Source organism: Phascolarctos cinereus, unplaced genomic scaffold (genome assembly GCF_003287225.1).
Source record: "Phascolarctos cinereus isolate Bilbo 61053 unplaced genomic scaffold, phaCin_HiC Scaffold_4;HRSCAF=312, whole genome shotgun sequence".
Taxonomy (NCBI): Eukaryota; Metazoa; Chordata; class Mammalia; order Diprotodontia; family Phascolarctidae; genus Phascolarctos; species Phascolarctos cinereus.
Genome location: NW_027555847.1, coordinates 130,170,654 through 130,180,447, shown reverse-complemented (window position 1 = coordinate 130,180,447; position 9,794 = coordinate 130,170,654).

Sequence of the window (9,794 nt, the reverse complement as noted above, 5' to 3'; positions counted from 1 at the left end):
AACTGGCAGGCAGCCACAGAGACAAGCAGACAGGCAATCAGCTAATCAGTCAAACAGGCAAACAATTATCTATTTGGACAGACTGTACAATGGGCAGTCAGTCAATCAACGAGTATTTAGTAAGCACCTACTGTATGACAGGCACTGTGCTAAGCACTGAGAATACAAAGAAAAGAAAAAACACAGCCCCTGCTCTCAAGCAATTCAGACATACACAACAGGGAGAAAGAATAAGGAGCAATGGACAAACAGACATATAGACAGGTAGACAGACAGGGAGATGGTCAAGAAGGCACACAGAAAAGTAGTTTTGTTCATGACTCCATGTGCAGCTTTTCAGAGGGTTGGGTTTGTTTCCTAGCACAAATCTTGACTTAACAATCTGAAAGACCGTTAAAAACTAAAGTGTCTCTAGTGTCTGCTTCCAGTTGTCAAGACTGAGTGTATGCTAGGTCCCAGTGTCCCACCTGCAGAGAGATTCCAATTCTGAGAACATTGTTGAGAGAAGTCTGTCAGCTGCCTTCCAGCAGGTAGAGAATACCTCTCAGGGTGAAGACCCGACAGGAGCAGCTCCATGAAAATCAATGGCCCTGTAACTTGTGAGGCATGCACTGCTATTCACATGTGTGTCCTGACCACAGTGTACCTTGCATGATTGCCCTTCTATACGTACACGCTGGCCAAACATGTTCCCTACATATATGCCTTTTCCCACTCGTGGTATATGTATTTGTGGGAGAGTATGTGCCAGGTTAGTGGAAGAAGTTTTCCATTGCTACTTTTCTTAATTTGCTATTTCATTAAAAACCTTTGCTTTGCACTAATTGTGTCTTCTGGCCAACTAATGAAGATAAACATATCAGTGGGGACTCATGAGCTGTGATTTTTTTCAGTAGAATGAGAGGGTAAGGGTACAGACAAGAGGCCCAAACAAGGGAGAACATGATTAGACTCTCTGTCCTGCTCTCTTCATCCTGAGGCTGAGCCAGAGGGTCTCATTCCTCTTGTCTAGGCCAAGTCAAGAGTGCCTCTCCCTGAGAACTAAGGGCTCAAGTGAAAGCCAGCCTGAAATAGGGAACAGGATGCCTGGGTTTAGTAATAGGTTCAATTCCCAACCCTGGATTGGGAAGCAAAAAGCCTAGGTTTGGTAATAGATTTGGCCTAGGGCCTGAGGGCAGGATATCTGGGCTCTGGATAAGCTTCATGTGATGTGCTGGAAGGCAAGATGCCTAGATTCCCTGACAGGTTCATTTTGGGAGACAGAAAACATGATTTGCAAAGTGCTTTTCATACATTATGACATTTGATCTTTCCAGCGATCCTGTGAGACAGGTTTTCTTTTCCTCCATTTTACAACTGAAGAAACAGGCTCAGAAAGATTAAAAGAGTAGCCCATGTTCACACACTAGTGTCAGAAGGTAGAAACCCACATCATCTCACTTTACTAATCTGACTCAGGCCTTCTTCCCCCTCTTCCCCTCCCTCTAAACAATTAGATCATAAGCTTTCTGACGTCTTTGTTACTTACTTTCATTGCATCAACCTTAATCACCTCATCAGTACAAATGAAGGGGTTAGGCCAGCTCATCTCCAAGGTTCCTTCCAGTGCTGACAGTTCTGTGGCTGATTATGCACCTCACCCCAGGCCTTACCCCATGCTAGGCTGTAACTTCCTCAGGACAGGAATAGCATTCCTTCACTTCTGCACTTCATGCATAAATCACAGGATTCAAGATTTAGAGCCAGAAGGGACCTTAGAGGCCATGTACACAAACTCCCCAGTTTTACAGATCAGGAATTAAGGGCAAGAGAGGATAAGTCAATTGCTCAGGGTCACAAAGCTAGAAAGTATCTAAAGCAAGATTTGAACCCAGGACTTCTTTACTCTTAAGTTTAGTGTTCTATCCACAATGCCTCATCCTCCCACTACCATCATCAAATTTTATACAGGGTCCTGCACACAGTAGGTGCTAAATAAATACAGCATGTCCCAAAAGTCTTAGAGCAGTTTTAAGCTGTAATCACTTAAAATAATAATAAGCTTTAGTAGCTTTTAGAAAGCAAAACTGCACCAAGACTTTTGGGACACCCTGTATTTGTCGACTTTAATTGCACTGATTTCCAGGAGCGTGTATTTCACTAACAGAATCCCTAAAAGACCAAGAAAATGAACTATGGCCAGAGCAAATCTCCAAAGTCTCTTTTCCCTGTTTCTCATACTCCTCCACCTCCTACCTTTGCTCCCTAAATGGGGAATATTTATGAAATATTTGGCTGCTTCCCTAAATATGTCTGAGAGAGCCGCAATTCCTCTGGGACATAGTTCACGGCCCCAGGCACTCAATCAAGCCATCAACTGGAACTATTCACAGAATGTAGGTGCCATAAAGCAAACACCAACCCAGGCGCCTCATACCCCAAGGCTCCCGGTCTTCAATCTGTCCCTTGCCCCTTGCCTCCCACATCCGAAACCCAAGCACCCTGCCCTGCAACCATGACCAACAGGAACTGTTCAGAGTTCCCACGCATCCTGAGCCACAGCTGACCCTGGCCCTGACCTGATAGGACTTTATACTGTATTCAGGACTCGGCCTACGGCCTCCCCTCATGCTGTTCCCCTTCCCCTGCCTCCATGCTGAGCCATCAGATCCCAGTGGCTGATGCGGTTTCCACAGATGGACACCTGTGTCTCTTCTCTGAACGTGGACATTGTGAACTTTGCTCAGGTTTTCCCATCAGCTATGGGACTCTGGAGCTAAGTCACCTCTGCCCCATTATTCTGGGCCTGAAATTAATATCCTAACCCTAAAAAATAGTAAGTCTCAAACTGGTATCCCTCCTCTCTTTATATCTCCTACCTACATACCAATCTGGACTCTCCCCAAAAATCATCATGTTATGTTGGATGGATCCCTGGGTAGAGCAGAGGGGTACATTCAGAAATGAAGGGAATATAAAAGGGGGAAAGAAAGGGAATAAGCATTTATATAGAGAGTACTACGTGCCAAGCACTATGCTAAGCACTTTTTACAAATATCATCTTATTTGATCCTCACAACCCTGCAAGATAGGCACTGCTATAATCCTTATTTTACAGTTAAAGATACTGAGGCAGACAGAAGTGAAGTCACTTACCCAGGGTCACCCAGCTAATAAATGTTTGAGGCTGGATTTGAACTCAGCACTCTATCCACTGTGTCGCCTAGCTGCCTTAAAAAAAAAAAAGACAAATGCATTAACAAAAAAAAATTTAAGACAAAAATATTAATCAAAAAATAACAAAAAATATTAACAAAAAAATAAATTCTAGGAGGAAGGGCACAGGGCACAGGACCTGAGTAACACCTGGAAAAAGTGATATTGTCCAAGTTGGACTTTCAGCTGTCCCGTGCATTTCAGGCTTCATTGCCCACAGGCTCCTAGGTTCTTCTGGAGAAATCTCTCATCATATGTTAAATGAAACTTCTGAGAAAGGATTGTGGCCATGGCACATTGGAGCAATGTAGAGAAGGCATTGTAGACCAGCTGGGAAATGATTCAGCTCAATAAATACTTATTAAGTACTTTGCACAAAATTATGGACTGGGCTATATACAAGACTGAAGTGATATGCTTTTCTCTTAAAGATCATACAGTCTAGTTGGTACAGGAGGAAGGAGATGCTTTCATAAAACTCTTGCTTGACCCCATAACTCAGAGGCAGCTAGGGGGTGCAATGGATAGAGTGCCGGAAGTGGAGTCAGGAAGACCTGAGTTCAAATCCTTCCTCAGACACTTATAGCTATGTGACCCAGGGCAAAATTCTTCCACCCTCAGTTTCCTCATCTGAAAAATGGGGATAATAATAGCACCTACCCCATAGTTGTTGTGAGTATTAAAGGAGATAAGATACATAAAGCACTTAGCAAACCTTCAAGCGCTGTATAAATGATAGGATCTATAAAACCTATGATATCTAGATCCTGAAGCCAAGCTGAGGATCTCAATTCACATATCTGAGCTGAGTAAGCATTGAGCCTCATCACCCTGGTCTCTGTGAGCTAGCCTGACACCAGGGTTACATGACAGGTTGAAGTCCCAACATGGATCTAATAGGCGGGAGTCCTAGATTTGGTCCATTGCGGGAAGGAAGAGGTAGGATACCTGAGTTTTGTGATAACTTCACGTAATAGGCGAGGAGGGAAGATGCCTGGACTCTCTGCTAAGTTCATTTGGGTAACAGAGAATATGATGCTTTTCAGTTTATAAAGCGATTTTCATACATTATCATATTTGGCCTTCACAATAACCCTATAACAAAGTTATTATTCAGTCCCATTTTGCAGCTGAAGAATCTGAGGCTAACAAAGATTAAAAGATTTCTCCCAAGCTCAAGCAGTTAGTAAGTGTCAGAAGTAAGATCTGAAACCAAGTTATCTCACTTTACTAATCTGACTCGGCCTCCATCTCCCATTAGATTGTAAATTCCTTAAGGATAGGCTCTGTGTTGTGTGTCTTTTTTGCTCTAGACTCAGTGTCTTCACCTGTAAAAATGCAAGGGTTTGGCCAGGTGATCTCTTAAAGGTCCCTTCCAGCTCTAACAATCTATGATTCTAAGACTGTACTCTTTACTGTTTGCTTGACCCCATCCCTTCAATCAATGACTCAGTCAACAGGCACCTGTCAGATGCCTTGCTAAGTGCTAGGCACACAAACACTAGCAAAAAGAAAGCCAGTCCCTGCCCTCCCTTGCATTCTAATGGGGGAGAGAGGAAAATGCATAAAAGGGAACGAAAAAGGGGAAGAAGACATAGAAGCAAAGTCCAACCAAGATGGTTGGCCAGGGCCCTTCCTCAAAATGGAGGTGCCACGAACTCACCAATGAGAGAAGGAGCTAAAGGGGCAGAGGGATCTTCTGGGATGAGAAGGCAACTGAGGCTGGCAAAGGCCAGAGAGTCAGAAGCAGAGCAGGGAAAGGGATGCTGGGTGGCTAGCCTCAATCTAGCAGCAAGTATTTATTACTAAACTCCAGTGAACTGTACTAAGTCCTAGAGATGCAAGTACAAACAATGAAATCATTTCCTACTCACAAGGATTTATTTTCCAATGAGGGAAACAATAAGTACATATATAAGTGTACACAACTTAAATATTAAGTGAAAAATATGTATATACCCACACATATATGTGTGCATGTATACATGTGTGTGTTTATATATGTGCATATACATATATACATATGCACATATATACATATATACATATGCACATATATACATTTATATATATATATATATATATATATATATATATATATATATATATATATATTTAATATATATATATATATATATATATATATATATATACATTTATATATATATACATACATACATACACACAGTAGCTAAACACAAGGTAGTATGAGAGGGAAGATACATAACAGTTGGGATGCCCAGAAAAGGCATATACAAAATATGGTAAGGAGGGGTGCAGTCCATGCATGGGGAACAGCCAATGTAGAGACACAGAGCCAGGAAATGGAGTGTCCTGTGTGTGAAGAACAGAGAGATCACAGTGTGGGAAGGGCAGTAGTGTCCAGTGAGGCTGAATACATATAGTTGGGGCCAAATTGTGTAGAGCGCTCAAAGCTAAAGAGGGGAATTTATATTTTATCCTAGAGGGATAGGAAGCAACTGGAATTGATTAAGGAATCACATGGTCAGATTTGTGCTTAAGGAAAATTACTCTGGCAGCAAGGGGTAGTAGGATGGACTAGAATGAGGAGAGATTTGAGGCAGAGAAGCTAATTAGACAGCAATAATCTAGGTGAGAGGTGAGGAGGATCTGAACTAAGGTAGTGGCTGGGTGAGTGGAGAGAGAGATGCCATGAAAGTAGAAATGGTAAGATTGGGTGACTGATTGGATTTGTGGGGTGAGGGACAGTGAGGAATCCAGGATGGTGCTGAAACTACAAAATTTGGGATAATGGAAGGATGGTGTGCTTTTAACAAAAATTTTTAAAAGTCTGGAAATGGCGGGGCATTCAGGAAGGGGAAATGAGTTTAGTTTGAGACATGTCAAATTGAAGATGTCTTTGGGACATCCAGTTTGAAATGAGTGATAGGCAACTGGTGATAGAGGATGGAAGCTCAGAGGAGAGACAAGGAGGAGAAAGAGAGAGAGAGGGAAAGGGGGGAAAGAGAGAGAGACAGACAGAGAGAGAGAGAGACAGAGATAGAGGAGATGATGATGATGATGATGATGATGATGATGATGATGGAGATATACACATATATATCAATATATATGAGTATGTATTGAGTGTGTGAATCATAAACACAGAAATGATAGTTAAACCCAATGCAGTTGATGAGTCCTAGAGACAGAGAGAGGGAGTAGGAGAAAGGAGGGGAAGGGAGACAGATTAGAAAAGAGAGCCTTGGGGGACAGCCACACTTAGAAGACATGATATGGATGATTCAGCCAAGGAAACTGAGAATGAGAGGAAATCCATGAGTGGTATCACTAAAACCCAAGGAGAGGGTATGTATCTAGGAGCAGAGGATGGACATGAGTGTCTACTGCAAGAGATGTGTGAGGAAGAATGAAAACTGAGAAAAAACGGTCTTTATCGCCCCCTACTGGACTATAAGCTCCCAAGAGCAGGAATGAAGTTCAATTATTTCTGTCCCTCACTCACAGTTCTTCTGGCTCCCAACCACTACCTAATCCTTTCAATTCCCTCAATTTTCCCCCTTTGGATTATGGGGTAGAGGGCAGCCCACTCCCCCCATGGATCATTTATCTATAAGCCAAATCCATTGTGTCTTTCACAAATTCATAATCAGAATTACATGTCAGATAACAACTCAAGCTACTTAGAGGGCTCACAATGGACCAGTTTGGAGAAGGGAGATTTATATGTCACCAAGATTACCCAAAAAACTTAAATTTAAATGTAAACATCATGAAACAAAAGGCCAAAGCAATACAATAATTATCATCAATATTAACTAACACCAAATCTCCTTGTATCTTTAGTAACCCATTCCCAAAGTCCAAATAATCAGCCTATTTTGAGTCCCAAATGTCTCATGTAGCCTTCTGGTCCCTAGATATCTTCTCTCATACATTCTGGAATGACTTTATCCTCAGGACAGCTAGAAAGGAGGCTTTACTTCTCTGATTTCAAATCACTTGTAGAGGCCCCTAGGTAAATTCTCCCCAAATCTGCCAGTGACAAGACTTAATACAATTTAGTGCACAAAAATCTACAAAAGTCTTTGCACTGAATAAATGCATATTAAATTGAGCTGGTAACAGGATTCAGGGATACAACTGATTCTTTGACAGAAACCTTCCAAGACCTAGAGGTGAACTAGGACCAGTGCACAGCCAAAAAGCCTCCCCCTCCCTCTCATCTCATTATGCCCTTACCACCAGCTCCTGTCATCGAGGACCCAGGAAAGGAGGTGTTGTGTCTCCCAATCCTGCCCCCCTGGACCTGAGGGAATACAAGGATAAGTAGCAGTCTTCAACGAATGATAAGGGTCAAACAGGACAGACTGCTGCCAGTTCTGAATCCAACAAGCAGTAGTGAAATGATCCTGGAACCTAGGTGATCCCAGTTCAATGAAGCAGTTACCATTCGCAGGCCTCCTGCTCTTCAGTCCCCCAACACTCTACCTATCAGAGAACGCAGAATATCAGCTTCCTGTCCTGTCCCTAAACCTATTAGGAAACCCAGCTATACAGTCTCCTGAAGGTATTATAGAACTCAGGCACCTTCTACCCTGCCCTGAGACTCCACGCCAATATTAACTTTTACTACACCCAGGAATCCTGCCTTCCTGCCTTCCTTCTGGGTACTTGTCGTAATACAACTTTTCATGGCCTCATATGATCATAGGATCATACAGGTAGAGCTAGAAGTCTTTAGAGGATATTTAGTCACTCCTTGCCTTTTACCAATGAGGAAGCTGAGTCTCAGGAAAATTAAGTGATTTGCCCTAGGTTGTAAATGTCAGAGATAGGATTTGAACTCATATCTTCTGAGTCCAGAGCTTATGGGGTTTTTTTTCCATAGTACACTGATTCAGTATCCTTATCCACAAAATGAGGAGGTGATCAGGTTTATAACATTGAGGGGCTGCTACCATTTATTACCAGATTCACCAAGTCAAAGAATCTCAGATTGGAAAAGATCTCAGAGGCCATCTAGTAAAAACATTACCTGAAGAAGAATATGGGATTCTTCACCTGATTTCAGGAAGTCTATGAATTCAGATGGAAAAAAATATACATATATATATCTTTATTATTACAACTAAAATTTAACATTTTCTTCCATTATTTAAAAACACTGTTCTGAGAAGGGAATAGTAGGCTTTACCAGACCTCTAAGGGGGTCCATTACACACACATACACACACACACACACCCCCACATGAAGGACTCCTACTCTATGACATACTCAACAAATGGTTATTCAGATTTTTAGTCCTCCAGTGAGGAGGAACATATCATTTCCTGAAGCGATCTATTCTAGTTTTGGGTGGATAGCTCAAATTGTTAGAAAATTTTACATCAAACCTAAATTTGTTATTGTTGTTTTTCAGTTGTTTTAGTTGTGTCAGATTCTTCACGACCCCATATGGAGTTTTCCTGGCAAAAATACTAGAGTGGCTTGCTATTTCCTTCTCCAGTTCATTTTACTGATGAGGAAACTAAGGCAAACAGCATTAAGTGATTTGCCCAAGGTCACAGCTAAGAAGTGTCTGAGGCCAGATTTGGACTCAGGTCTAATTGACTCCAGACCTGGTGCTCTATCCACTGCGCCACCTAGTGGCCAAAAACAATAAATGGAAATTTGCTTCTTTACAATTTCTATCCACTGTTCATAATTCTTCCCTGTGGGCCCAAACAGAATTAATCCATCGATTGATTAATTAGCAAGCATTTATTTAGTGCCTAGCACTACATTAAATGTTAGGTGTACCGATACATAAAAAAGTGGAACAGACTCTGCCCCATGAGGAGGAAAAGGTAGGGAAGAGCTAATAGAGATATCAACAGAGAAATCGACAAGCCATTCTCCATGCAGATAGTGTAGTGACATGCAGACAGCACAAAGTGATTGAAAAAACTCTCTTCATTTCTCCAACCTCCCCTCCAGGCACCCTCTGCGTAGGCTTTAGATCTTCACAGTATCCTGCCCATTCCATGGCAGTCTCCAGTATAATTTTCCTGACTGGCTTACCCCAAATCCCTCTTATTCCAAAAATTCAAGGATCTGAAGTGGCCAGTAAGGAGAGAAAGAGGGAAAGAAAGGTCCAGGAAGAAGATATCTTGACTTTCTCTCCTAATGCTGTCCTTCAGTTTTCTCTAAGAAATAGCCTTGACTTCCAGTTGAGGAGAATAGCACCAGGGGCTCTGCTATCCAGGCCTTAGAATCTGACGTGGAAGATCATTCTTGAAAGGTAAAACATTCCCTGGGACCATTGGGCATTTCCACAATTATCAAGAGAAAGCTGTAGCCAAAGGCCTGGGACACTCTTAGTTCCCATCATTAGGACCTGGGTGACCTACCAGGTCTAGAGCTCATCCTCACCTCTGGAGCCAAGGAAAATAGAGGGGCCCTGGGAGGACCTGGCAGGGAAGAGAGGCCAGGAGAAAAGATGAAGAAACAGAACAGTTGTGGAAATACCTATGGAAGACTGGGAGAGAAAGTGAGTACTTCACTGGTGAGAAGCCATGGGAATAATTCAGACCTCTAAGGACCCTTCCAGCTATAAACCTATGATCCTATGAAT